Below are 27,481 nucleotides of genomic sequence, written 5' to 3'. Positions count from 1 at the left end.
GAAATATTCTCTGTTGACTCCAATGTTTAAAAGTAGAAATATTACCTTTGTTTGAGGCAGTTGTGAACACTGTTTTCTTTTCACAGTACTTAGAAATGTATAATATATTTATGCACATTTTGCTGTTTTTTTTTAAAGTTTAGAAAACATTCTGAGGAAGGTTGTATTATCACATTTTTTGTAACAGCTTTTCAAATTTTATCCTGTTAAGTAGCCTACTCCTTTTTCTTCCCGTTAACTCAGTCTTACATCTTAGAGGCCTTTGTGTTATCACTGTTATCTCCCTTTCATTACAATAAAACCACACACCTCTCTTTGTTCCTCTGTCCTAATATCCTTTAAAATCACTACGTATCCTGAGTCTCATCTGGCTGCCAGACATGTAACATTGTATGAACTCAGGTTTCCCTTTATTAATATTTATTCTCTCCCCGAGGCAGCAGCTGTAAATCTGAACATGCTGCTAACTGTCTTATCTGCTGGTTGACTCTGGTTGGTCCGGAAAGAGTTTTAATGATGACACCATACGTACATTGGCTCTGAGTGGCCTGCTTGCAGACTTAACAATGTAATATAGACCTATATAAAGCTTGGGAAGCTGTATTATTATCTTGCTGCAGGGAAAGTGAGGTAGAACTCATTTCTGCTTTTGTGAGCCAGAAAAAATCCACAAAATAAGGGTCTCTCATTACTTAACTGAAACACGACAGAGGCAATTTCCTGTATGTTGTCAGGACTGTAAACTGCAATTTGGCGTAAAGAGAGAAGGATTCTGCAGTCTGGATCCATCAGCTGTTGTGAGCATTCTTTTCCCTCCATAACTGATTAGAGATCATTTTAAGTAAAATAAAAAAAACTTAGATACTAATTGGGATGCAGAATAATAGATCGAGTACTTTAAACTCTTTAATGCACAGAAAGTGAAGACTTGAGATGAAAATGCTGCAGTTTAACGGGCGCCTTAACTACTTCCTACCTTTTTTACTCTTGCAAAAACTACCCAAATCCCAGTGACATTCTTTACTTCCCTGAAGCCCAAATCAGAACATGAGAAAAGAACTTTTGCATTTTCTGCACTATAAGACACACTTAAAAGCCTTATTTTTATTCAAAAAATGACAATATGGATTAATTTTGGTTGTTGACGTCGAAGCAATTTTAAGAGGTATCCAACACTCTGTCAAAATGGCAGTCTGGAATTTTTATGAGTTGCAAAAAGTTCGATGTTATGGGAAATACACTAATGTGGGTAGTGTGTGTTTTTTTTATAATTTAGTGGCATTCGTTTTGCAAACAAGGTTAGGAGTTACTCCTGTTGTGAATACGCTAACGTGGTTAACGTGAAACAGGTTCTAGAGTTATTGTGAACTGAGTTAATAAAGTCTGGCTTTATTAACTCAGAGTTATCTCAGATTCTTTTGTCTCACTTTATAATTCAGTGCACTTTATATATGACATAAGTTCGGTATTCATTGACGATGCGCCTCATAATCTTGTTCCCCTTTACAGTGCAGAAAATATGGTAAACCTCATAAGCAGAACAAACAAAATACTGCTTTCTTTTTGTACGAGAAACACCAAGCTTTCTCCCTGACCTTCCTACAGGTGATTAACCCACTGGAGGGCCAACTACATGACCCATTTGGGAAAGCCCAACTGGAACTCATGGTTGAAGATCCAGCTACTTATCAGTGACCCCTTTGCCTAGAGCTGGCTCCAGAGAGGGGGCCCTGGTAATCCTTGCCTCGGCTACAAAAACTGGATCTGTCCTTAAAATTGCAAGTAAGCTACTGTCCCCCTCCCTTAGGCAGAAGCAGAAATTGTGAAAAACAAATCACTTATTGGTTTTGGTTGGTTCTGCTACGAGCTGGCCATGAACCAGTGTTGAACCATATCCGTGAAAATATCACACATTTACAAAGGCTGCTGTATCATTTGGATCTCTGCTTTGTATTTGCTTTATCATTCATTCTGAAGGAGATTGACACATTTTTATATAGTTTTGCTTTCTGTATACAAGACTGTCAAATATTCCATTCAAACGTCAACATTACCAAGATTTGCCACTTTAAGTTTTCACTTTTAAAGATTGTACTCTTTATCAAAATATTGGTGTTTCCACCATTTTCCTACATTAAAGAAAAAAAATACACATTTGCAGTGAGTAATTATGGGAACCTCCATCTTCTATCAAATGTGATGATCAAGTGCATCCAAGAAAATCCGTTGTTTCTCATGATGCCTAGATCTGAAAATCTTGTATTTTGAGGCAGAAACAAATAATAAAAAAAATCCTTTTCATTCAAAGTACTAACACAGTTTTAGAGAAAACAAAACACATGGACTTTTTCCAGTAGGAGTTCACTTTTCCTGCAGCTTCTTTGAAGATGACCCACATTCTACACATGGCTGGGGACACAGCAGGAGAAAGGACTACTTTCTGACCCTACCACTGTGACCAGAAGATGACCTCTACCAAAGCAAGGAAAGGATCCCATTCAGTGAACAGTGTCAACTAATAAACACTGACCATTTATGCCGGTCATTGCCCATCCAAATTGTTCACTGTCACTTTTACAAATGCAGATGTTTATCTTTTTCTGGCTTGTTTTGGAGCAATTGCAGCAAACAATAGGAAAAATTACAGTTTTTATAAAAATTTTCTCATTTGAAAGACAGAAAACAAATTTCAGGAGGGTCAACGCCACATACGACCTGTTCAGGACTTCGAATCTTTTGTCAAACTCTTATCTTTGAAGGTACTCACTCACAAGCAAACCTACTGGCAGACTGATGAAAGCCTGAGGTAGTTTAGCTCACAAGTATGTTAACTCTACTGCACACATGGCACACTTAGGAAAACACATGGTTTCATACTGCGATGGTAAACATTGAAGCTCTCTCCTCTTGACCTTTGTCAGTGTAACCATGCACAAGTGTGTGTGAAATGCCATGCTGGTTTCCTTTAACCATAACCTTTGTGGGGAACTCGTGCTTTTACAAAAACTACAGTCAACCAAACTGATTAAACACTATTAGACTATTTAAAAAATGAGGAAACCCAAGAGCTGTGTTTGTGATGTAGTGTACTTACAGTGTTACTATGCAAATGACAATGTTAACATATGTTGAGAATTTATTAATTATATTAAATAATAAAGTCTGCCATTTACTCCCCTTCTCCCAAAAAGGTGCATTACTTGAGTTAGCAGCTGTTAAATATGAGATCTAATTGAGGAGGTTTACATGCCAAATTGCACAATATGGATGATTAATATGTGTAAATTGACTTAAGCAATGTAGTCATCAGAAAATCCTGATCATATGGTACTCAAATATCCAATTTATTTGGATTACATGCCGATGTAGCTTTTGAACTTCCTTATAATTCCATTATCTGTCTAATAATGGATCATGAACAGTTGCAGAATTAGCTTTGCTTTTGTATGAATAAATATAAAGTTACTGTTATTCTCCATTTGTATTCCTAAGGAAGTTATCCTAAATTTATCGAATGTGTTATGTTTTTTTTTTTGCTTGTAAATTGATTGTTGGCAAATTGGCCAGAATCAGGAAAATAGATGTATACATTTTCATGTCAAAAACTACATTATAATATAGATTAGACAATAAAAAATAAAATCTTAGTAAGTTGGAATGGTGAAGCTGGTTACAAAATTTAATGTTTTAATTTTTACATCTACCCAGTGAAGATTTCTTTTTCTTATTTGAAGTTTTTTGCTTGATTTTATGATCCGAAAAGCTCCTGCATGTAGTGACTTAATGTGCTCATTTCTAAAACAAAATGTATAGGTAAGGCATATTTTTCCACTAAGTAGGCAGATTTTGATATTACTCTTGTTCAAAATCTTGTTTGTTTCTAACAAAACCTGCTCATTTGTGGAGAGCTCTTAAACGAAAAGTCAGCTAAAACTTTAACGATCTGTTTTGGTGTCATGTATGCATCACTGTCATTGAAGCCAATTCTGATCAATACCTGTGACAACAGCCATGTCTCTTGAGACTGCAAAAAAAAGCTACATATTGGCAGTTTTTGATTGAAAGGGGCTGTTGGTTCAATGCTTTGACCAGAAGGAAGACAAGGAACCTTTTGCCATACAGAGGCAAGTAAATATGTGCACAAATTATTGTACAACCTAAATCCTGTAATTACATTTTAATGGTAGGTTTTTGGATTTTTGAAAACTGCAGCTGGAAATCTTTATAAAATTCAAAGTTATGGTGTTGTAGAAGGAAATAAAAAAAAAAAAAAAAAACGACAACCAACCCCCCCAAAAAACATGCATGCACATCTTCATTTGCATGGTTGCACATGCCTGCTCCGCCAAAACAAGACCTGCTGGGGCCAGGTAGGGACGAGCGGAAGGAACTGTTGAAACACAAGTGTGTGCTTTTTGTCACCTGAAAGAAGGTTTCATGTTAAAACTTGCGTGCGATTTTAACAGACGACTGGATTGACAAGCGTAAGTGTGTGGGATGTGTGCTCACAGAGCGTGAGTGGGCCCCACCACACAGATTTCTCGATTCGTTTTTTTTTTTACAGCCCTTAACTCCACTCTTCCAGGATCTCAAGAGAGTGTAGAGAACTCATTTTTAATCCAGTAATTGAAAAACTTTCCAGTAGAGCAAATACAACCCTTTAGATTAAAGGTTAATTTATAAGATAGTAAAATGATAAATGAGTCTGTTTGCTAGTTCCTCAAAACACCGTTTAGTTTTGTTGGAGGTCCTTGGATGCGTTGGAGCTCCTTTCCCAAACTTAATTTGTTTCATACTTACTCGAAACAGCCTTCGGAAACCTACATGTGAAGGGAGGAAAACTGTGGCTGTGTTGTCTTTGAGGGAAAGCCAGAGTCAATAACGCAAAGGCGAGGGGCACTCAAACGAAAACGCAAGCAGGAAGGCTCAAGAGTGCACTGATGACGCTCCAACCCTCTTCCTCATTCTGTCTTACCTTGTTCTGTATGATGAAAGTCAATATTGACCTTTAGTCATGAAGTGGGTCTCAGATCTAATGTAATTTACTGTGAACAGTAAAATCCTGAGATGCTGAGACTGAAGTCTGCATGAACAAGTGGACATGCTACACGAGGATGTGGAGAAATATTACATGGGGTGACATAATGTTTAAGAAAATACGAATTTTTCTTAAGAAGATAGGGAGTTAAAATGGAGAGGCCTGAAGGAGGTGATAAAAGCCAGTAAGTAAGGAGGTTTAGTGGGGGATGAACAAAAGAAAGGCAAAAAGCTTGAGAGTGCTATGGAGGGCAGTGAAGGGGAAGAAAGAGGCGAGACAGGAGGGAAAAGAGGAGGCTCAGGGTGGCAGTGAAGCTGAAGCTCCACAGGAGTTTGAGAACCAGTGAACCGTGCTGTACCCCCCTCCTCCCCTCCTCCTCTTGTGCCCCTCTCCATCAATGTGAGGAAAGCCTCCTGTTGCGCTAGCAATATGTTTCCCATGAGCTTTAACATGTGGCCCATTAACCCTTCTCCCTCACTGTTGTTATTCTGGAATCTTCGTGGAAGAAAATAATATTTTGCAGAGCGCAGAATAACATTTGTTTGATGGAGATGCTGGCGAAGATCAAATGAAACGAGTTTCGACCGGTCAGTTTGATGAAGATGATGACAACAGAAAGGACTATACCTGCTTCACATCAACTTTGGAATCCCCACTGAGGTTCTCTTCAATGTTAAACCAGACAACTGTGGCAAAACCAACCTTTTTGTTGGTTTTTCACTTTAAGAACCATCTTTCCACCCAGTTTTTGCACCAAATCCATCCTACTCCAAATCATGAAGGTGCTTTAGCAGATTCCAATGTGACCTACATCACAGAGATCAGGATAAATGTAGTTAAGACCTTTGGTTCCCAATCCAAGCAGGAATTGGTTTTCAAAACCCATCCCATAACTGTACTGATAACTGAAGCCTCAATGCACATTTTATTCACTGGAATTCTTAATCAATAAAAAATGTTTTTTTTAGTAATTCCATGTTCTGTTGTACAGAATTTATTGCAGTATATAAAACCAAAACTCTAATAGAGAAGCTACAGTAACGTTTGTAAAATGTTACGACGTTCAAACTGCCTTGTAAAGGACATGCATTTGGACTTTTTCAATAAATGAAAATCCATAGCATTTACAAAATATACTTTCAATCAAAAAAAGAATTAGAGCAAGAAACTGACTTGTTGATAAATTAGAAGTTTTTTATTTGTTTGATTTGGGAATTTGTGCATTTTCTCAAACACAAAGATATATGAATTAAAGACCTAAAGTAGATCTAAAGTGAAGAATTCAGTGGATACAGTTGATATAAGAAGCATACACAGTGGTTTTGTATTTTATAATTCTTTATTGTGGAGTGTTTTCTGCTTCATGTATCCCAACAACACCTGGGTGTAACACTGTCAGTGCGTAAAACAGCCTCCAATGACAGTAACCAAACATCGGACTTTACATTACATCAACATTTTCCTACATTTACTCGTTCAAAACTGGGATATGTCTTGGAAAAGTGTTGTCATTAGCAGAAAGCATTCAACTGCAGCCTGATGGGATAATTTCCGATTGTATAATGGTTTCTGCTGAATGCTTTTGTAGGCTCAGATTGTACCAAATAAAATAAAATGGATGCCAACACATTTCTGAACCTCATCTGGAGTTAGAAGTTCAAGGTAGTTAAATGAGGGAGACCGACTGCAGCTGTTATAGGTTTTCAAAGCCATGTTTGGTTCCTGATCTTTAACAAACTAAAGACGGAAACGTGCCAATGTGCGGTGGACTGTTGTTTAAAGAGTCTGCTGTTTTTACAAAAGCTGAATTGTAGTCTTTTCTATAGTTAAAGTGTCATATTGTGGCTCCTCTTAGGGAATTCATTCTGTGTTTGCATGTTTGTGTGTGAATGTGTGTATTCAGGCATGGTTACTGATTAGATTCAATAGAAAGGCACTTATATGAGGCACACCCACGCGAGTGGAGAGACAGCTCCAAGTTAATCCTGGACAATATCAAAGAAAGAAAGTCCAGACTCCTGAGAAATGAAGGGAGTGACCGTGACACACACGACACATAGCAGAAGAGAGGTCAGGAAATAGGTGGAGTTCAAAGACAGCGACAAAAATGAGGGGTTTAAAAACCTTTTGTAGTCCGCGACTCATTGTCTGTTCCATGCTGGATCTTTTTGTTTGGACCGTTTATAGTCATGAAGGAGATTTTATTGTCAGTAAAAACTAATTTTCCACAACATGAAAACCGTGCAAATACTTGCCAAACAAGCGCACAGATTCGTTTTTATTCTTGGATTGAAAGTCAGTTTGATTTTGACCTCTGTTAGGTACAGTAAAGAAATCAATGTAGAGTGTGTTATGTCTGAGCTGCCTTGTCAGCCTCCCCTTGTCCCCGTCGCCAGTGGCGACACATCCAAGCTAGAGAAAGGCCAGGACCCCATTAAGGAGATCAAAGCTCCATGAAGTGAATGAAGCTCTTTCTCCTTCTATGTTGGTCTGTCTGATTCACATGTGTTTAGATGTGACACACTATTTCCTCCATCTCTCTGTGGCATCATTTTCTTTTTACCTGTTCAGAAAGCAGTGCAGAGATTGCTTTTAATACTCTGTGTTAAGCACGGAAAAAAAGAGTATCTTTGGTAAACACTCAAACATATAGTAGAGTTATTTTAAATGTTATTACTCATACTCTTTACCCTTTAAATAACACTACATCAAAGAAATTCAGATTTTTTGTAATTACCGTATTTTCCGGACTATAAGTCGCCCTTTTTTTCATAGCTTGGCAAGGGGTGCGACTTATACTCCGCAGCGACTTATATTAGAAATAAATTGAAATAAATACATTGTTAACCCTCCTGTTATGTTCATTTGTGAGGAACAGAGATGATGTTCCTGGGTCAATTTGATGTATGAGGTATGTTAAGTGTTAAGAGTATGTTAAGTGACTCAGAGAATCAGCAAACTTTTTTTTACAGTAAGATCTTGAAGGCTAACAACATAATATTCTATTTTCCAATGATTTCATAGATTCAGAAATGCAATAAAAGTGAAAACTGTTTCTACAAATACAGGATGAAAACAGAGTATTAGTTGGCCAATGATGCTTCATGAAAAGAATAAATAAATAAGTTTGAGAAAAAATTACTGTGAAATTATTAGATAAACAGTCTGCTATGATTGTGTCATATAAGGTTGTGAAAGTTAAAATGCGACTTATAGTCCAGTGCGACTTATCTGTGTTTTTTTCTACTTTATAATGCATTTTTGGGCTGGTGCGACTTATACTCCGGTGCGACTTATAGTCCGGAAAATACGGTAAAATGTTTCTTAATCGGTTCCATGAAATCAATAATTATTTTGCAATGTTGTTTTCTTAATGACATATTGACAGTATCAGTTATGATACGTTGGATGATTTGGAACGTTTTTGTTCACATCAATGGTAGTTTAAGAAGCAAAAATATTCACACGTGTTCAGGAAAAAACACCCTATGTACCCCACTGTCTCAAATTTGACACAGACCTTTTTAATATGGTTTAACTTTATTTTTAAGAATACATTTTCAACAAATTTTGCAAATTCTTTTAATACAACAAGTGGTCATTGTAAATGAGTAACAATAGATAAATTATTCTCATCATGAGGTTTTGAAAATCAGCAAAACATTTCCTGCCAGAAGTGTTTATGAGATTTCATAAAAGCAGCCGTTTTTAACCCTTGTGCTATCCTAGGCACTTTAACTTTGGGAGCGGGGTCATTTAGACCCACCAGACAGTGCTCTGAACCTTTTTTCTTCAATGATTTGTGATCTTCAATGGTGTCCATGGATTACATGAAATCTTTCCACCTTTGCACTACAATTACATAATCCAACATTCATTCATTTTCTAATCCATTTTGTCCCTTTTGGGGTCACGGGGATGCTGGAGCCTATCCCGGCCGCTTGTAGGTGAAGGCAGGGGGATACCCTGGACAGGTTGCCAGTTTGTAGCAGGGCAGAATGTCCACAATCACGCACCCATTCACTCTCACACCAATGGACAATTTAGAGTTGCCAATTAACCTATGAACGAATGACTTTCCACCTTTATCCACCTTTGTCATGGTAGGGAGAACATGTCAATGTAAGGCTGGGGTCATCTAAGATAGCACAAGGGTTACATGACCAGGAAAAGCCCTTTTACTGCCCCTAGTGGAACTATAATGTACTACAGTACAGGAAACAGACGATAGAGTTTTAGGGAAAGTTTGGATCACGCCAGTATGATAGGGGTCTCAGAAATGTATCAAATTGACACGAATAGTTATATAATGTTAATGACTTCTTAAGTAGACTGGAGTAGGGAAAATGAGCTCTTCTGCAACAATTTCTTGTTTTGGTTTATTTAGGTTTTACACGTTCCTTGGAATGAACAAGACTGTGAAAATAGTTTAAGCAGAGAGAAATCTGATGACCCAGTAACACATTGCACTCAAGCTTTTCTGCTTCCTCCGTATGGGTGAAAGTCTGCCTGAGTGAAGGCCAGGGAAGTGAGAACATTTCCTAAATCACAAACACAACTGTAAGTGGAACAGTGTAGCAGAGTGAAATAAATTGGAAGAGACGCGTAATTTTGGTTCTTGCTTTCTCAGTCAACACGGGGAGCTGGCCTTGTGTAAATTTCATCATTTTCTCTTTCCAGTTTCTAGTTTAACATGACTGAACAGCAAATACGTTTTGAAATGTGACTGCAGGACATTGAAGGCTGATGTTTCCTAGAATTATTTTTGGCCTCATTTGCTTTTCCTTATTCCTCACTCAGGAGGGCTAGGAGTTAAACATGCTTTGGGCTAAGAAATGTTTTGGTATAGAGGGTTGACCTTGCAATAGGACACTGATTTTAAAGAACACAATCAGTGTAGTCTTTCCCATTACTTTTCATAACTTCGTAAAGTCAGGAGAACTTAATAAATCCAAACTGATAGATTTTTATCAAATACTTTTCTTGTCATGTAAGCAATTGAGTCTTAAATAATAATATAAAATAGGGCAGGGTGTAAATTAGATTCAATTTCTTTAAGATTTAATAAAAGACAATCCCAGGTGTATAGAGGCAATCAATTTAGTTGCATTAAATGAAAGAAACCAAAAAAAGAAAAGGTTTTAAACTGAATAAAACATTGAAGTGAAGTCATTGAGGGTTTTTTTTGTTGAAACGGGTTCCAAAAGGTTTTAATGTTTTCACTATATAGACAGAAAGAGAATCAACAGACTTGTTGGAAACTCATTCTAAAGAATGGAATTCTTCGTTTCCCAGGCGTTGTCAACCAATTCCTGACAGGTCACAGTCTATCACCCATCTGTTGTGACAGCAGCACACTCTGCATTCATCATTCATATTTAAATTAATCTTAAACTGGAACATGCAGACGTGGTATGCAAATGTGGCTGGATAAAACAGCTCCTGTGTGTTTCACAGAAACTTTTAGAAGTGTGAATGTGTGCACACTGCTTTTCTCATGTTCTGCTTTAATATATGCGTGATCAAATCCACGCAGAACTAGGGGTAATGAGATGTTATTCAAACATACTTTTATATAATATCTACTCTGTCTACTACGTCTTTGCCTTATGTAGCCGACGACATTTAAGGTTTATCTTGATCATTTTATTGTAAGGATTAACCACTTCGTTACAAGTCAGCTGATCCGTCTATTCTCCATAGTAATTTGTAGAGTGCCTTTTTAAAGAATATATTATCTCTTCATAGTCATTTTTCTGGCTACTTGCATTTTTGCTTTACATTTTTTTGCACTGAAGCACTTCAAAAAGCAAAAACAGTGTTTTAGAGCAAATTTAACAAACCTTATGTACCTTTTCCAGATAATACTTTTTCCTCCATGAGAGGGTGATAAGATCACACATGGATGTTGGAAAGATGAACCTTTTTACTTTGATCTAACTTAATTATTTGCTTCAGTTAAGATAAATCAATTATTTTTAGTTAAGTCAGCTAAAAATAACACATAGTTATCAGACAGTTATTTTACTTTCATTTAAATCAATTCAATGAAGTAGGTGTAACTTTGGTGCTGCTGTTAGATCGGCACCGCAAGGAATTGTGGGATACCATTCCCTTTGCCTGTCTGGACGGATTTGGGTTTAAGTGTGGATTTATGACCAAATGTGTTTAGTTGTTGACCTGTTTTATGTGTTTTGTCTAGTTATTTGTCCTGTTATGTTTAAATTTCTCTGCACCATGAGTGAGAGGGTGGGAGAAGATGATGGGTTATTTAGCACCCCTACTGGTTGGTAATGTAAATTTGAAGTAGGAGAAATGGGAAATGTCATATTGTTTTATTGTTGTTGTTGTTTTTTTTAGCTTGTCCTGTCCAACAGCTGGGCAGGCAGATGAGAACTGAGGGCCTCTTGTGTTGGACATATTTTAATTTAACAAGAGGGGTTATTAATCTTCAGACAAACCAAAGGTATGTCTGAATAAACCACTTTTGTAATTGAGGCCAAACTTTATTAATTTCAATCATGTTTGAAAATCTTTGCTGTTGGACCGGACGGAAAAGGAAAGGAGGGAAAAAGAGAGAGGGATGTTAGAGGGGGGGGGGTTGGAGGGTGATAATAGGAGGGGAGGGGGGATAAGACCATGAAGCAGCATAGAGCAGCAAGTTTACTGGTTGTTTATCATTACGGTAAGGTTCAAATGTAGTACAAAAAGGGCGGGGCCTGTCCACACACACACTCAAATGTTATCAACACACCTGCTGGCTGCAAAAATGTCCACATGTCAACATGTACACAAAACAGATAATGTTCACACACGCATACTTATGCCTTTAAACCAACTAGTGTGAAATATTTCATTCATTTAATCATGCAAACTATTAGTGCAAAGGTGAGCTAACACCTGTGCTCAGGTGAGTGTTTATGTTCTTCTAAAATGGACGGTGGAATGTGGAAAGAAGGAAGGAAAGTGCCCAGCCATCCCCACACCAAGACCCCCGCCGCAACAGCAGCGGCAGCTGGAACCCCCCAACGCCACATGGCAGCAGGCAGGGAACAACCGCCCCCCGGGCGACCAAATCTGCCACCCAGGCCAGGGCCAGCAGGACCGCAGCAAGGCCCCCAGAGCCAGAGAGCAGGGAGGCACGGGGGGAAAGAGAGCGCCGCCCCAGCCCAACCAGGGGAGCAGTCCCCCGGCCGTGCCGGGAGAGCCCAACGCGGGCATCCCCCCGCCCCAACCCCAGGTACGAGCCAGGACCCCCCCAAGGGAGACCCGCTCCGCACTCCAGGCAGCCACCCACCCGGCCCACAGTTGGGCCCACAAGGGGTGTTGTAAACTTGGCCCGACCAGGCTCGGCCACAGTTGGAAATTTGGCGGGGCCCAGCGCTCAGGGGCAAGGACCAGAACCCCCCTCCCCGGGCGGAGAGAGCACCGCCGGGCCCAGGAAACCGGCACCCAGGGGACACGGCCGCTGTTGCCAAGGGCCCCGTACCCCCCACCAGGGAAGGGGTAGGGGACAGATGGTCCTAGGTCCCACCTTCCTTGCAAAATGTTTGTGCGTGTATGTGTGTTTGTGAGGGTGTGTGTGTGCATGTGTGTATGTTTGTGTTGGAATGTATATTTTGAGGGGGGAGGGGTGTGTGTACTAAGGGGGGTGCAGTTAAAATTGGTGGGTAGGGCACTGAGGGGACATCTCGTGATTACTCACAGTGATGTCCCATCACCCTCCCCACCAAGGGGCCCTAAATGTCTAAGGTGCGGTTGAAATTGGCGGGTAGGGTGCTAAAAAGACATCTGCTGCTTGCTGGAAGTGATGTCCAAGCACCCCTGCACCATGAGTGAGAGGGAGGGAGAAGATGATGGGTTATTTAGCACCCCTACTGCGAGGTAGTGTAAAGTTAAAGTTGGAGAAATGGGAAATGTATATCTATAGGCTCAAACTTAGACAAATGAGAGGTCAAGAAGTACAATAAATTAAGATGGAAAAACAGTTAATTGAATTTGAGTAATATGACATTTAGTTAGATAAATATGTAAATTTGAGTTTTAAAAATAATTGAGTTGGGTAGACATAATGAATTAGGTTGAACATTTTTAACTCAATTACTTGTTACCAATTGAAGTAATTCGTTTATGTTGGATAAGTTATATATATATGTGTCACACTGAAAATAGAAATGAGATAGAAACTCGTGCGTTTACTTTGTCCATTCTTTTTCTCCAAGCAGAAACTTTCTTTTGCTGATGATGCAGCCATATTACTGTTTTGATGAGCGTATAATCTTCATACCCTGTCATTTAAATCTCTGACTCCGTCTCACTGAAGTATAGCGCTCTCATTTTTTTCTCCACGCGTTTCCATGGTGACTCAAGAAATCGGCGATCCATAGAGAATGTCTTTATGTACCTGCTGTGCACGCGCAATAACCCAGGGTTACCAAGTCCAGCGTAATTAATAATTATATTATTAATATATTATTATTATTATTAAATAATTAATAATAAACTCATATCCGGTCTTTTGGAACCGAAAATCCCAGAATGAGCAAGTTCAGGCTGATTTCAGGCAGAGTTCAGGGTTAAAATCCGAGTAGTTTAAACATGCTTCCTGGAATACCCCCCTGGTCTGCAGTGATTGATTAACTCATTTTATACCATCCTCTCACTTTGTGTTGATTTTCCCGAAACTATCTTAATCTGCACAGAAGCATGGATGGGCAAGGGGAATTTAAGAAACATACAGAAATAAATAATAAATTATTCTGCAGCTTGAAGTGAATCTTCATCACTGCAGCTCCTGTTACACACATCTTAAGTTATTGTGCTAAACGTGCTTACTTTTAGCCTGTTTTTGTATATACTTCACCCTGAATTTTGGTCATGAAGTGGTCTGTGTAAGGCATTGGACTAAACTAAACCTTTAAAGCCATGTTTGTATCTGTGATAAATACATTGCAAGCACTGCTATCTGGTAAGAACATCCTTTTGGAAGCAGAAAATTCCTCCACAAAGCAAACTGTGATTTTGATCATTAAACCATTAGACCATGTTCATTGTAAATACAAGAGTAGTAACTGAGAAAGCCCAAAAACCATAAAATCACTATAAATTTAGAAACTTCCAAAGGGCAAATTCAACTAAAGGAGTCTGAAACAAAAATCCTATTTATTCATATCTGATCAATGTTTCTCATCATTAGTGGCCCATTCTGATGTAGAAACATCATTTTGATTGAGATGTGTAAACACTCAGCATCTGCGTAACAGATGTTGAGTAGTTATGATCCATTATTTTACAGATTCATCCGTGGGGACTGTCAACAAAAACTGTTTGGGATATTTTATTAAAGGAAATATAACCATATGGCTTTTGGAAGTAAACAATGAATTAATTCTAGCCTGTGAGCCAGATTTGGAACATTGTTGACTTTTTTTTTCCTGCAGGTGGTTTGTCAGCTACATGATGTATTCAGAGTGTTTCCCTGTTTGTTTAGAAACCCTTTTTTCACCTCAGTCTTGAGGCTGGTTTAAAAACTAAAGTATATGGAGCAGGATCAGATCAAGAGAGACCACCATGGGGTTGTTGCACAAGCAAGACAGTTCAGTACTCAGCCCAGCAAAAAGAAATATTTTTACTCTCTGGCTCCAAAAGGCTTTGCTCTTCTGTGATTATAATTCACATCCAAGATTATTGTACGTTGGATTCATTTTATATTTGACACTAAAACCGTGCTGTAATGAGGAATTGATTTTTTTTAAACAATCATTCAGTCATTAACTCTGGAAAGACCTTAGAGAATCATATATACTCTTATAGCGTTTAATGACACATTTCAGGCAAGATAATAACAGCTGAAAATCTGATAAAAGTGACTTCAAATAACCCTGAACAAAAAAGTTGTTTCATTGTAAATAATAAACACTATGTGAGATAAATATACATTTGAAGTGTTTTTTTACCAAAATGTAGTGTTTTTATTTTTTCCACTTTTTCTTTTTTGTGCATTTGAAATTTCCATGTTCTAGCAACAAAATTTAATACAAATGTGGGTTATTTAATTAGGCAATTACTTTTGAACTTATTTTATTGTGATGATGATGATTAAAGTCACTAAAAGATGCCATTTGTTAGACCAAGGTCGAATCCAAATTCTTCCTCTATCCCTCCAGTTGTAGGGGTATTAAGATAGGGTAGGGTTGTCTGAAAAATGTTTTTTAAGGGCGTCATGCTGTGCCGCTGAGGAGAAGCACTTTTCTTCATGTGGGTGTGCTCTGATGTACAGAAGTTTACCTATAAATGTAAGTAATAACTGTTTGTTTTAGCATGACTTTTCAAGGTTTTTATGTATTTCCGAGCGCTAGCAGATCTGCGCTTACGTAGCTGACCCGTGACCATTGATGACGTCATCTAATGGGAGCCGTAAGGGTAGGGAAAGAATTCGGCCCAAGTCACAAACCTGGATCTCCTGTAAGAATCATTTTGTCAATTTACTTAAAAGAATGACAATTTCTACTATAGCTATATTGGTCAAAGTACTAAACTAGCTTCATGAACTAATCTTGTTTTCATGCGTTTTTACATGGCCACAAACACACAGCTGATGGAATTGAGGTAAGGAGTCAAAGTGGGCAAACCTGAGAAGTGCGCTGTCAAAGCAGACAAAGAGGCAAAAACCTTCGATTTTTATCTTCAATAATATTTTTATTTATATTAAATTGGGCATTAAATGTGATGAATCTACACATTCTTATATAAATTCTTGAAAAATGACAGTACTGAACTGTCAGAAAAAAGGGCCAAAACAACTTTACAATATGAGCAAAGTGATTTGGAGTTTATAAAGAAAGTGCAAGATTGGTGAAACAACACAAATGTTCTCAGCTTTGCATTTATACTAAATACCCTAAAAACATATTTCAAGCCATACAAATATTGTTTAAAGGAAAATGGAGTAAAGATGGTGACATTTCTCTCCGAAACATAGTGATCAGGATCTTCTTGAAAGCACAACATTGGCAGCTGGTGGTTAAGTGTGACCCATGGGGGTTTGTCAGTGCAAGTGACATGGATGACTTCTTTGACATATGTCTTTTTCAGGGAGGTCTGTGGTTATTTAAGCACAACAGAGCCAGATGTTATTCTACACATCTCACAACAGCATGGCTGTACAAGAAAAGAGGGTTGTCATCCACTTGTCTTTATGCATTTCAGAAAGAAGTACAAAAACAGAAAGAACAGAACAGAAAACAGTGACTACAGACTAGTCTTGTTTTTCACCAAACAACTTTAAACTAGGTTTAAGTTAGCATTTTTAACTAGACAAATGCAATTAAAACAACATATAGGATGCTCTTGTCTTGTGTGATTAACTTCTGTCAAATTTTTTAAAACATAATATTTTGTAAATACTTTGAAAATGAAACACGTGTCAGAAAAGTTGATATCATCATACGTTTTGAATGAAATACAAAATATCTTCTTTTTTATATATAAAAATCTTTTGTTATTTATGGAATAATGTAAAAAATTAAAAAAAACTAAATACACAGTGGTTTTTATTTTGAAAATCTAAGCTTTTATTTTATACACGTGTAAAGAACTATTGTTCTAATTCTTGGTACGAGTGAGTCAAGTTCTGTTGTTGTTACATCATGGAGAGGAAATGATGTCCGATCTCAGGGACAACAAAATACAACCAAGAACATTTGAGGACTAGGACTTTTAAATTAAAAAACAATATTAAAGTTAAAAATGTGTTTAAAATGTCACTTCAGCTCTTCTTTTTTTACATCAAGGCAAAGTGACGGCATAACAACGTCACGTCCGAAGGAAAGCAAAATAAAATGTGTTTACACAGTAAACAAGGCTGTTTTTTCTACAATAGACAGCCCTTTAAAGTTACATCACATAACCTTTTGAACACATTTCTGGGTTTTATGTTTTCCATTGCTGCTCTGAACAGCTGCACTTTATGAGGGAAATGAAAGTGCTTTTTATTTCCCAGCATTCAGCTTTTTTAAAGAAACGTGCATGACCTCAGATGACCTCTGTTCGGGAGAGGGTTGCTCCTGCCGAACGAGGTCTAACTCTGGATCGCATTTGTGTGGCAAAATGACACTTCCTTGATATTGGTGAGACAAACAGGAAATGGTGGTTTTACATCAACCAGCAAATTACCAAAGCAAAAGTGATACTTTATAACCTCAAAGTGAAAAGTATCAAACCTTCAATCAAGCATCTCAGTGAAAAAAGAAAGAAATAAAAAAAGGTCAAATGTAGTGACACCATGGTAGAAAGACATCCAACCCACACACTCAGAAGTCTCAGACTACATCCTGGTTGTCTGTGCACCCAGATTATTTTGTAAGCTGAAACATGAGAGAGTTTATATTTTACAGTATACCAGAGGTCTGACGATTGAAGATTAGGTTTCAAAAAGGTGATGATTTACAGCTTGCTCCTAAAGGCTGGGTCCAGATTTGCTGCGGGCACGTTTCCAACAGAAAACTGAGGAGGTGTCAGTCTGAAGGTAAACCCCTGAAAATGTTACCTTTGAACTCAAAAATTGCTGCACAACAGGATAAAAGCCACCGATTAAAAGGCGACACCAAAGCGGCCTTTTTTAAATGCCAATTGGCTAAAGGTTTTTGACGCTTTACTTATATTCAGTTAGCTTCTTTCTTTAGATACACAAATGCAACATTTTTTTAAAAACATGCAATTGATACTTTTTTTTTTTCATTTAATTTAAAAATGCATACATTTAGGTATGTAAAACAAAAGTTGTATCAAGAATAATCCTGAGACTTACCCCTAATCAATAAAAGGAAAACATAAAGATTACTGTTTATTTATTCATTTAAAATCTTTGGCAACAAATTCTGTTTTTTTGGACTAGTCCAAGTGTTATGGGAGCGCTGGAGGGTGATGCTGTCAGTAACTCCTCTGGGGAAGTTTTTAGTAACAAAGACGAAGCTTTGAAATGATGCAAAATGATACGTTCACAAAGTATCTGTTCCCATCATGTCAGTTTTTTTGTCATGATTTAATCAGGGTTGCTTATCATATGTCATCTTTGATGTTCCTCATTGGTGCAATATACCTTAAAGGGATTTGGAAGCCCCCCACATTGTTTTTTGGGTAAAAAATCACAATGAACTTCAGGTTAGGAGGATTTCACAGACAGTTAAAAACTGTCTCTCTAGCTCTAATATTATGCAGAAGGACATACAGATTAAAGTTCATAAACATAACTGGGGGAGCCAACGGAGGGGGAGATCCTGCACAGCCAGTAAACCTAAACAGAACCCAACACTGCATGCATAAACACACAGAGGAGTGTATGTATGTGAGTGTTTATCGAGGAATCTGCCTCCTTGCTCTTCCTCTTCAAACTGGATGTGAACTTCCTCCTTTGCTCTGCGTCGCTCTGCAGCTGCATCACACAAACTCAGCAAATCAAACGAGAGAAGGTTTGAGGTATTTAATCAGTTGCCATGGTAATCTGAACAAACAGGGTCCCCCGTGTGGGGAAACAGCGGTTGCGGTTTTTGGCAGGTCCTCAGGAAAGAAAAACAGTTTTTCTAATTAATGTAATTCTTGTCATCAGTCTTCTTGAGTGCCCTTGTGGACATCTGCAAAGCCACCTCTGGTTCTTGAACATTACACAGCTTTATGGAAAGCCACAACACATACTGTATATTAGGCTGAGCAGGAACTCCAACAGAATGTTGAGAATTTATTTTGGCCATATATGTTTTCCCATATGAAATTAGCAATTGCCACATTTTCATGCCAGGATCCAATTTTAAACCTCTGGGAAAAGGTCTGGAGGTCAAATTGGAATATACAAAGTTCTGTTTATATCTACTTCAGACAAACAAGACCGGGCTTCTCTAGCGGGTTTGCAATGGTCAGCATGTAACTTTGAGATTCCTAGTTTGTGCCATCTGTTCTATGCCAGCCCCTGTTTAGCTCCTCTTGTTTCCTGTTGGGACTGGATTGTTTGTCTGAAAAACAATCCCCGAAAGAAAGGAAAATACAACCGTGCAGGCTGCAGACACTCCTCTGAATGGGTGAAGGAAAAGCTTGAGCTAAATGCTGACTGCAACAGGGAGGTACGCTGACTTGGCATTTACAATATATCAGAGCCATCATAGTTCTTAGAAAGACGACGCTGAGCCATTTCAACCTGGCGTGAAGTGACTGAAGATTGTTCACGGAAAATAATTTTGACACACAAATGAAACAAGTTTAAAGAAAACTTTATCATGCTGGAGTTTCAGTTCCATGGTCTCCACATCCATAAAAGATCATCCATATCTGTATGAAATTCCACTGCTACCAGGGGTTGAAGAAGAAATTGTCCTTTGACCCAAAAATTCAACGTGGAGCATCAACACATCCTTACTTTTGAATAATGTGTGTATCAGCAGAAAACTCAAATAATGTATTAAATGTTCTCCTCTAAGTCGATTCATTCACCTAAATGAATGAACGGAGAAGTCTATAGGGCAGATTCTTGTACAACTTTGATCTTTTGATTTAATTTAATCATCAATTTCTACAATGATGATAAAAAAAATTAAAGCTTTATATTAAAGTTCATTTTAAACATGTTAATTGTATTTGTCTTTATTATTTTGGTTTCATTTAGATAGCTTGATGTTAATAGTTTGATTGGATTTCAATAGGATCCTCCCAAATATTAATGTATTTTAAATTTATTATCTTTTATTATAACAGCACTACGATCAGCTGGGTTAATTAAATAATTTTTTTTAAATTTAGTGTAAAACTTTGTATCTGAACAACTTTTTGTCAGTCTATTAGTAGACGTCCTATCTAAAAAAATTTATCTCTACAACTTAATTTTAAATTAACATATGCTTTGGGCTCCACATGTACTTTGACCATTGCTTTTCAATGGAAAGTTGTGTGAAATCTATGAGCAAACTTAACTCACCCAAAATGCACTTTTGGAAATGGTTAACACACTAATCTAATTTCATAAATTATTTTGGGGCAGATCTTTATTTAAAAAAAAAGGAATAAAAAGTGTCACAACCATTCTATAAATAAAATGTGTGTTTTTGTTTTTTCTTAGATGTGTGTTTTCCTTTGTGGGATGGCCTGTGCGCTACTGACTCCGCCTTATCTGGGCTTCCCTGGAGCAATAACTTTAAAACTATGGTGAGTGGGTGTGGACATTTGACTCATTGATGATAAGTCAGTTTATAATTAAATTAAGATCATCAATTGTTGCTTTCTTGGAAAAGATATAGAACACAGACAAAAAAAAAAAAGCTTTCAATATTTTTTTTTGTAACTTGTCAAGTTCACTGTTGACCAGACAATTATCCTTGGAGTGAAGAGGAGCTAACAGCCCCTTGTGGTTACCTAGAGAACTGCCGTTGACTCAGGTTACATTTATTTTCAGACGAGCTTCAGGTGGAAAACTAAACATGTTGCAGTTCAAAATGGTTCTGTCTCCAACTCCATCAATGCAATAGAAGTTGGTTATTTAAATCCTGTCTTCTATGGAGGAGATGTAATTTTAACTTCCAGCTTTATCATGTCTAGTTTAGCGCTAGCAGCACGACTATCCATTAGATAGAAGACAGATTTTGGAATTCAAAGTTGTTCTTTGCACAGATGCTTTTTGCAAGAATTATAAAATACTATAATTCTCTCCCATATCTGCATGCATGTGAGTTTGTGCTAGTTCCGCACTACACCCTCAAATGTTTCCAATGTCACGCTCCATCAAATTACTGATGCATGCCGTTGCCACAGCAACCTCGGATGATTCTGTGATGCTGTCTAGACTAACAAATCAAATTTTGTCAATTTTGAACAACAGTGCAGACAGTCCTTTCTTCAAGATTAAATTTGCCTTCCATCTAAAGCTACCATCTTTTCTCAAGGGCATCTTACTGACAGTTGCTTGCTGACCATCGTGCTGATGCTTTAAAGAAACAGAAAAACAGTATTAAAAAGAAATGTATGACCTGCTCTTCTGAAAATACTTGAAGTGTGCAACCTTCAAAACCAAATGTTACGTGTGACTGTCCATAACAGTTTTAAAATCCCATTTAAAAAGCATTCCCAGTGGTCTTTTAATTATGATTAGGCCGTTTTAAGCCAAATCTAAAAACCTGTCATTTTCTAGGACATAGTTTCTGCAGAGCGGCAGTAGCTCATTAGAAATTCACCTCTGAGTTGAGGGCGGGACTGTTGGCGTACTGTTGGAGTAAGTCCGTGCTCATTTCCCATCATCCCTTTGTTTACAGCCCTTCACACCCCCAACCTAACACTACTGGTGCAACAAAAATAAAGAACAAATTTAAACATTAGTCTGCTGTTCAGTTGCGAGCCAAACCCCAGCTTGAATGAGGAAATCAAAGATGTATATCGATCTATTTGTTTACAAGTGGATGCATCAAAATGGAGCTGAGCTTAAAATTTGTGTCCCCAGGATTTTAATTTTAATCTTATTGTCCCCTTTATGTTGTTCATCATCAGAGAAATGCTAAAAAAAAAAAAAAACATGCTAAGAAATTCCATTTTCATCAAAGTCAGAATTTAAAATTGAATTCTAATATTTATTGATCACATTAAGAAACATTTTTTGGGGAATTACACAAACACTAAAATAATCATTTTTATGGTTTTCTGCTTTTTAGAAAACAAAACTTATCTAAATCTTAATAATATAACCAAAAAAAAAAAAAGCAATGACAAGGAATGGGTTAAGGTTATAAAAAGATCTCTTAAATATCATCATGAACTTGTAAGTGGATACGTTTTCATACAGCCTTTCTATTCAGCTGACCAATGGTGAACATTCATTTGAAGTCATGCATGTGTCCCTTAACGCATCTCAGACCTACATCCACTCCACTTTTAGCTCAGGTCTAATAACTCCTAGTTCCTGAGCGTAATGGCAGACTCTTTGCCAGTTAGATGTGATCCAGTGTGTGTCATGTGTGTGTCTGTCATTTACTGCTGAATCACAACGGTAAATCTTTGAGACAAACAAGAAGGTAAGAGGAAAATGTTTTATGAAAAAAATTACAGATTTTAGCACTTTGTTGTTATGTTGGATACATTACAATGTTGAAATGCTTCATGTTGGGCGTTTTTTCTAAATCGCCATCATAATGGCAATTTAACTTTTGATGATGGAGCAACCTTTTAAATAGAAATTTTCTGAAATGAGTTATTGATCTTTTGCATAAAGGTTCAAATAAACAGTCGTTATGATGTGCATAAAGAAAATCAAGTAAATTGAGCAATCTTACACCACTTTGTTTCATAGCTAAAATGGTAAAATAAGTATTTCTATGGTTTTTATTTATTTAATTTGATAATAAAATGCAAACAGAAGAATTATTAATAATTTACTACAATGACTTTAAACTATTAAATGAACGTTTACGCGTTCTCAGAAATCACTGACTGTTTTACCAAAACTTTTGCAAACAACTGTGAGCTAAAATCTGCTGTTTTGTGTAGCAGGTTGTCTTTTACTCACCAATAACCAAAGACAGCACTGTGTTGTTTTCCTGGGTGTAAAACTTGGCATGGGAGCCTCTCACAATCAGCAAATGAGCAATCTGGACCTGTGGCTTGAGTGAAGGGGAGTGGGCAGAACCAGTGAGAGGAGAACAGGAATGCTAGATGGAGTGGGGCAGTTCAGTAGTCGTGCTTACTTTACTCTGTGGGTTAATTACCATACTGACAGACTGATTACTGTGAGTGACATTGGAAGGGGATCTGGCAGCAGCTGGACTCCTTAACCTTCCAATAGTGCAAGTTTGTGTGAGAAAACAAGACTGCAACAGGGAACTGAAAAGGGAGGAACGGTTTTGTGAATAAGAAATGATTTAAAATAAAAGGACTTGAGCGATTTCACCCCTCAGTGGATGCATTTTGCTGCCAGTTCGACTGTGGAATGCATCTCTCTTTCTCTGTGTGTGTGTGTGTGTGTGTGCGTGCATGAGTGTGTGTTGGACACCTGGAGTTTGAATAAAGTGTTTATCCATATACTTTTCAGGTTCAGGGTCAGTGAAAAGGTCCTTTGGGCCACAGCAGATGAAAAACAAACACATCAACAGACAAGCCATCCTTTTCACTTCGGCGAGGGTCTGGCTATGATCACCACTGCAGTAATTATAATTACTGTGCGCCACTGCAGAAGCAGCATGCTAACAAGGTAAATGATATCTCTCAAGACATGGATGACAATTAGTGCTTATTTGGGTACTTAAAGACGCACTACGATGAAAATTGTGTTTTTGACTTGTTTTTGTTGCATTTTTCTCATGATGGAGGACATATGTAAAGAAAATTAAGCTTAAAACTGCATTTCTAAATATTTCTTTATTCCAATCAAAATGAATCAGGCGCAGAAAAAAATCCAGTTCGAAAAAGTTTGTATATCTGTCATGGGTGCTACAGTCAACAGTTCACAAACTCCCTGCTCCACTCCATTCCGATGCATCCCCTTTTAGACGACTAGATCCATGCACATCTTTGTTTTCCTCGTCCAAGCTGATGATTGGAGTTGTTCTTTAAACAAATAGTCAAACTTTTTCCTAACCCACTGAAAAGGTCTTTCAATGCATAAAGACGCAAATATGTTTGCATTTGCATATTTTTTGTCATTTGTAGTTTTTAAACAATATATAGCATTCTAACATGGGGGCCACCACCCTGCATAACCCCAGTGACCCCCTCCTCCAATGCTACATATCTTGGGAGCACAGAAGCAAAGGGATGACCCAAGAAATGAAGAAGGAAGCAAAAGAAAAAGGGCTGTCTAAGTAGCTTAAGTGTTTTTTGTCTTCATCTCTTGGGGATCAAAGCCCTCTCCCGTAATAAAAGCAGCCTCTCTCATGAGGGGGATTAGCGCAAAACAAATGTGGCTCTGACTTGGCCGTCGCTGGCTGACTCCCACACAAAACAAGGGGAGGAGGAGAGGACTTCCATGCCAGCACAGGTGGGCAGCTGGCAAGCAAAAGGAGCCCAAACGACACCTCATTTGGAAAATATCCCGTAAAGTATTTTGGAAAAGAGCTGTGGGGTGAAGGATTATGATCCCCCAGTGCACAATATCACAAATCATCCTGTGATGCCGTGATAGGCAAGTATGTGTTGGGGAAGCCCTCCGTCAGCCAAGAAAAGGCGACTCAAATAAGAAGCGACACTTTGGGGGTGAACAAGTACAATATGACCACCATCTGAAGCTGTTTCTCTTTATAGTTAAAGCTTTGGCAGAGTCAACTTTTGAAATTCTGTATTTTAAGTTTAGTAATACTAAGATTCTTGAGTTTTTTGGTCTAATTTGGTCAGAAACCGCAGAGGATTTCAGCAATTTTGCACAGCATGAAAAGCATATGCACTGCTATGTCCTCATGCCCTTAGTCAGTTGTCATACTCAATATCAAGCTAAAATAGAGACATGCAGCTGTCTTCAGCAAGGTTATCCAGCCATCAATGTCACAATGTAAGCCACAACTTAGAACAGCGTCTATACAGTCCATGTGAGTGTGATCATGACAGATATGAGGGGCTGGAGTGACTGACAGATGCTTTTCAGTCAAGAGTGGGCTTCGAACACCAACTTGTCCATGACTCAAAAAGTTACTGCCATGATCAGAGCTGGACCGGGACAAGAAACGCCGTGAACAAGTCACACGCCTGACACCACGGCGGTGATGGGATAATTCAACAGGTGCCATGGGGACCAAATACTTGTGCGATCACGATCCCAGGAGATGGATGACACAGCAGTCATCTGACCCACTGACATTTACAAAGGTGAAAAAAACAGTTTGAAATATGACACATTTTCTTTAGTTTTGACTCCCCTGATATGCACACGGTTTTCACGTGTCTGTATGCCATTTGTGAGAGTTTGTATATATACTTTATGGGCATCATAATGTTGTCATAATTTTGTGCTGCCAAAACAATGAATATCAGTGTGCCAAGCAAGCTGTGGTTATAAAAACACAGCTCTGTGGGAAGAAGGTAAACGAAATAAAACTTTATAATCCTTAGTTTTCTTAAACAAATCCAATAAAATGTGTAATTGCACTACAACATGAATGTTAATGGGTTTTTTCTGTCGTTTCCATCAGAGGAGCACCACACAGTTAAACCAAAACTCAAAGTAGACATGTCAGTTTTGTCATAGCAAGTTGTTTTGCCATTGGCAAAGGGTTCTAAGGCAAAGAAAAACATTCCTTTGCTTCAGTTTCTTCTACCGATAATGATCACAGATGCAGCACAAAAGCAGAACAGTAAAACTATCTATTCAGTCATGCAACAGTTGGATTCTTTGAAAAACCTGGTGATTGCTCCTGTGACTGTTTGTTAATCTGTGCAGCAGCTTCAACAGATCTCTAACCCAAAAGATTTTCTCTGGATGTTTCCTGAGAGTGTAACAGAAAAGCACGAGGGAGTCATTTATCCCCAGACTAATGTGTTAACATTAGCATAACTACACAATAACTTGGCGTAAGAAATTTGTTTCTGGCGACATTTCTGGCCATTAAGAGAACTACAGCCAAAAAATAAATGTGTCAATTTATGTGTTATGGAATTTTTTAATGCAAAACTGTAATCTCTTTTGAAAGATGTGTTATTGTTTGCATGTTTATGCGTTTTCTGTTGATACCAGACCAGTTTTGCAAGCCTATCCCCAAAATGAAAGTGTTATTGTTGATATCCTTTTATGTTTTGAATGTTGTCCAACATCTTATCCTGCATCAAGTGGGATGAAAGTAAAGCTGATGAGTTTTCAGAGAGAAAAAGAAAAGCACATAAATAAAATGAATCCAAATACAACAGTTCTGACGTGAAACTTATGTAACGTTACACAAAAAATGTCCGATTAAAAAAGAAATAATCTTATTATCTGGTTGAGGAGAAAGTGCTGTTTTATGTGTGGATTCTCGACAGAATGAGTTAAAAAAAATCTTTTCTTATTTTTTTAAAAGGAGATCCCCTCAACTCATTATTCCAACTTCTTAGCTTTATTCTAATTCCCTCACAAAACAAATTCCAAAACAAAAATAAATACTTTGAGGCTAAAACAATGTTTGCTTGCATAAAGGAAACTACTTTTTACACACGTCGGTGCATCAGTCATTTGGAGCTTGCCAGACTTGTAGTTGCCTGCTTTGGGTCAGTACCCATTGCTTTTAGAGGTGACGAACAAGAGGGGCTGACATGTTCGGAGCTGTTTGACTTTGTTTCCTTTTTATACACAAACAACGTCCCACTGTCATCACTCCATCCCTCAAATACCAAAGCATGGCCCCAGTGTTGGCCCCTCTGTTTGGCCCCATGATTTTTCCTGTGGAAAGCACCCCCCCCCCAAGAGAGAACTCCAACTGAATGAAAGCTCAAATTTGTTCCTCATTCAGTGTTAACTGGGGCTAAAAAAGGTTTTCAGACGTGAGGCGGGTTTCTGCAGCCAGGGTCATTTTTTGTTTTGATTCTTGCCATCAGAAGGTCGCTGCTACCCACCCCTATTGCCTTGTAACATTTGGATTGGATTACACTCTGACTAACACCGCACTGTACTCTTGCTGATACAATTTACCACTGGTAGTCAATCTCCGCCTGTAAAGCTGCTGGCCTGCGTCACTTTGGGTTAGTGGTAGTTTTCTCACAGGTTATCACTCTCACAGCTGTTTTCTTTTTTTTTCTTCTCATCCCTCTGGCTGTAATTTAAGCTAGCCTGTGATGGTAATGGATTTAACAGGTTCTTTTTCAACAGCACTCTAACCAGATGTGCTCTGTAGCCTCAGGATGGATGTGCTCATTTCTTCTGAGGTGGTCCTCCATTTTTAACCAGGTAGGACTCATCTGGAGGTCCTTACCCCGCCTCCTAATTATCCTCACCTTTCTTTTCACATACCTGACTTCACAGATCTTAAGCTCTCTCTGTATGGCCTCTTTCATTGTCTGTTCCTACCGTAAATCCAAATCTTTAACTCTGAACCCAGGTGACATGTGAACCCATTTTCAAATGAATTTTTCATGTTCTGGTGTCCTCCAGGTACTTGTATGTTCTCAACTGCAAGTTTGTTTAAAGTCATATATTACAGTGGTCCCCAACCTTTTTCCAGGCCATGGATCGGTTAATGGTAATGTTCATATTTTCATGCATCAGACTTTATGACCCAGAAGTTGACGTCCAATTTTTTTTTTTTGCTTCCAGTTTTCCTTAAGTTGAAGGCTCTTCTTCTGCTTCCTCGTTGGCTCTTTTCTACAAAAACAAATACAAATACATTTGTTATTTGTTAATTTTACCTCAAACGTTTCAATTTAGCTTTTTTAGAAAGTAGCAAATGTATTTTAGATACGGGACTGAGCGACTAGACATGCATCAAGAATGTATCGAATGTGGTGGAGAATCCAGTAGTTTTC

General features: G+C 38.0%; 1 long non-coding RNA gene across 5 annotated transcripts in view; it reads left to right on the top strand.

Moving 5' to 3' along the window:
• LOC110017700 (uncharacterized) overlaps positions 1-27,481 on the top strand; it is a 64,702-nt gene that overhangs the window by 13,309 nt on the left and 23,912 nt on the right. For 3 of the 5 annotated variants that reach the window (XR_013653945.1, XR_013653944.1, XR_002293187.2), the window contains exons 3-4: positions 20,142-20,227; positions 23,094-23,252. This is a non-coding gene — a long non-coding RNA (uncharacterized LOC110017700). Of the gene's footprint in view, positions 1-20,141; positions 20,228-20,372; positions 22,081-23,093; positions 23,253-27,481 lie in introns of all 5 variants that reach the window. The other 2 variants (XR_013653946.1, XR_002293189.2) reach the window with 2 other exon arrangements.

The sequence above is a fragment of the Oryzias latipes genome, chromosome 24, assembly GCF_053564925.1.
Source record: "Oryzias latipes strain Hd-rR chromosome 24, Olatipes_Hd-rR_3.1".
In the NCBI taxonomy this organism is placed as follows: domain Eukaryota; kingdom Metazoa; phylum Chordata; class Actinopteri; order Beloniformes; family Adrianichthyidae; genus Oryzias; species Oryzias latipes.
The sequence above is the reverse complement of the archived record's forward strand: the minus strand, read 5'-3'. Positions and strand labels throughout refer to the sequence as shown.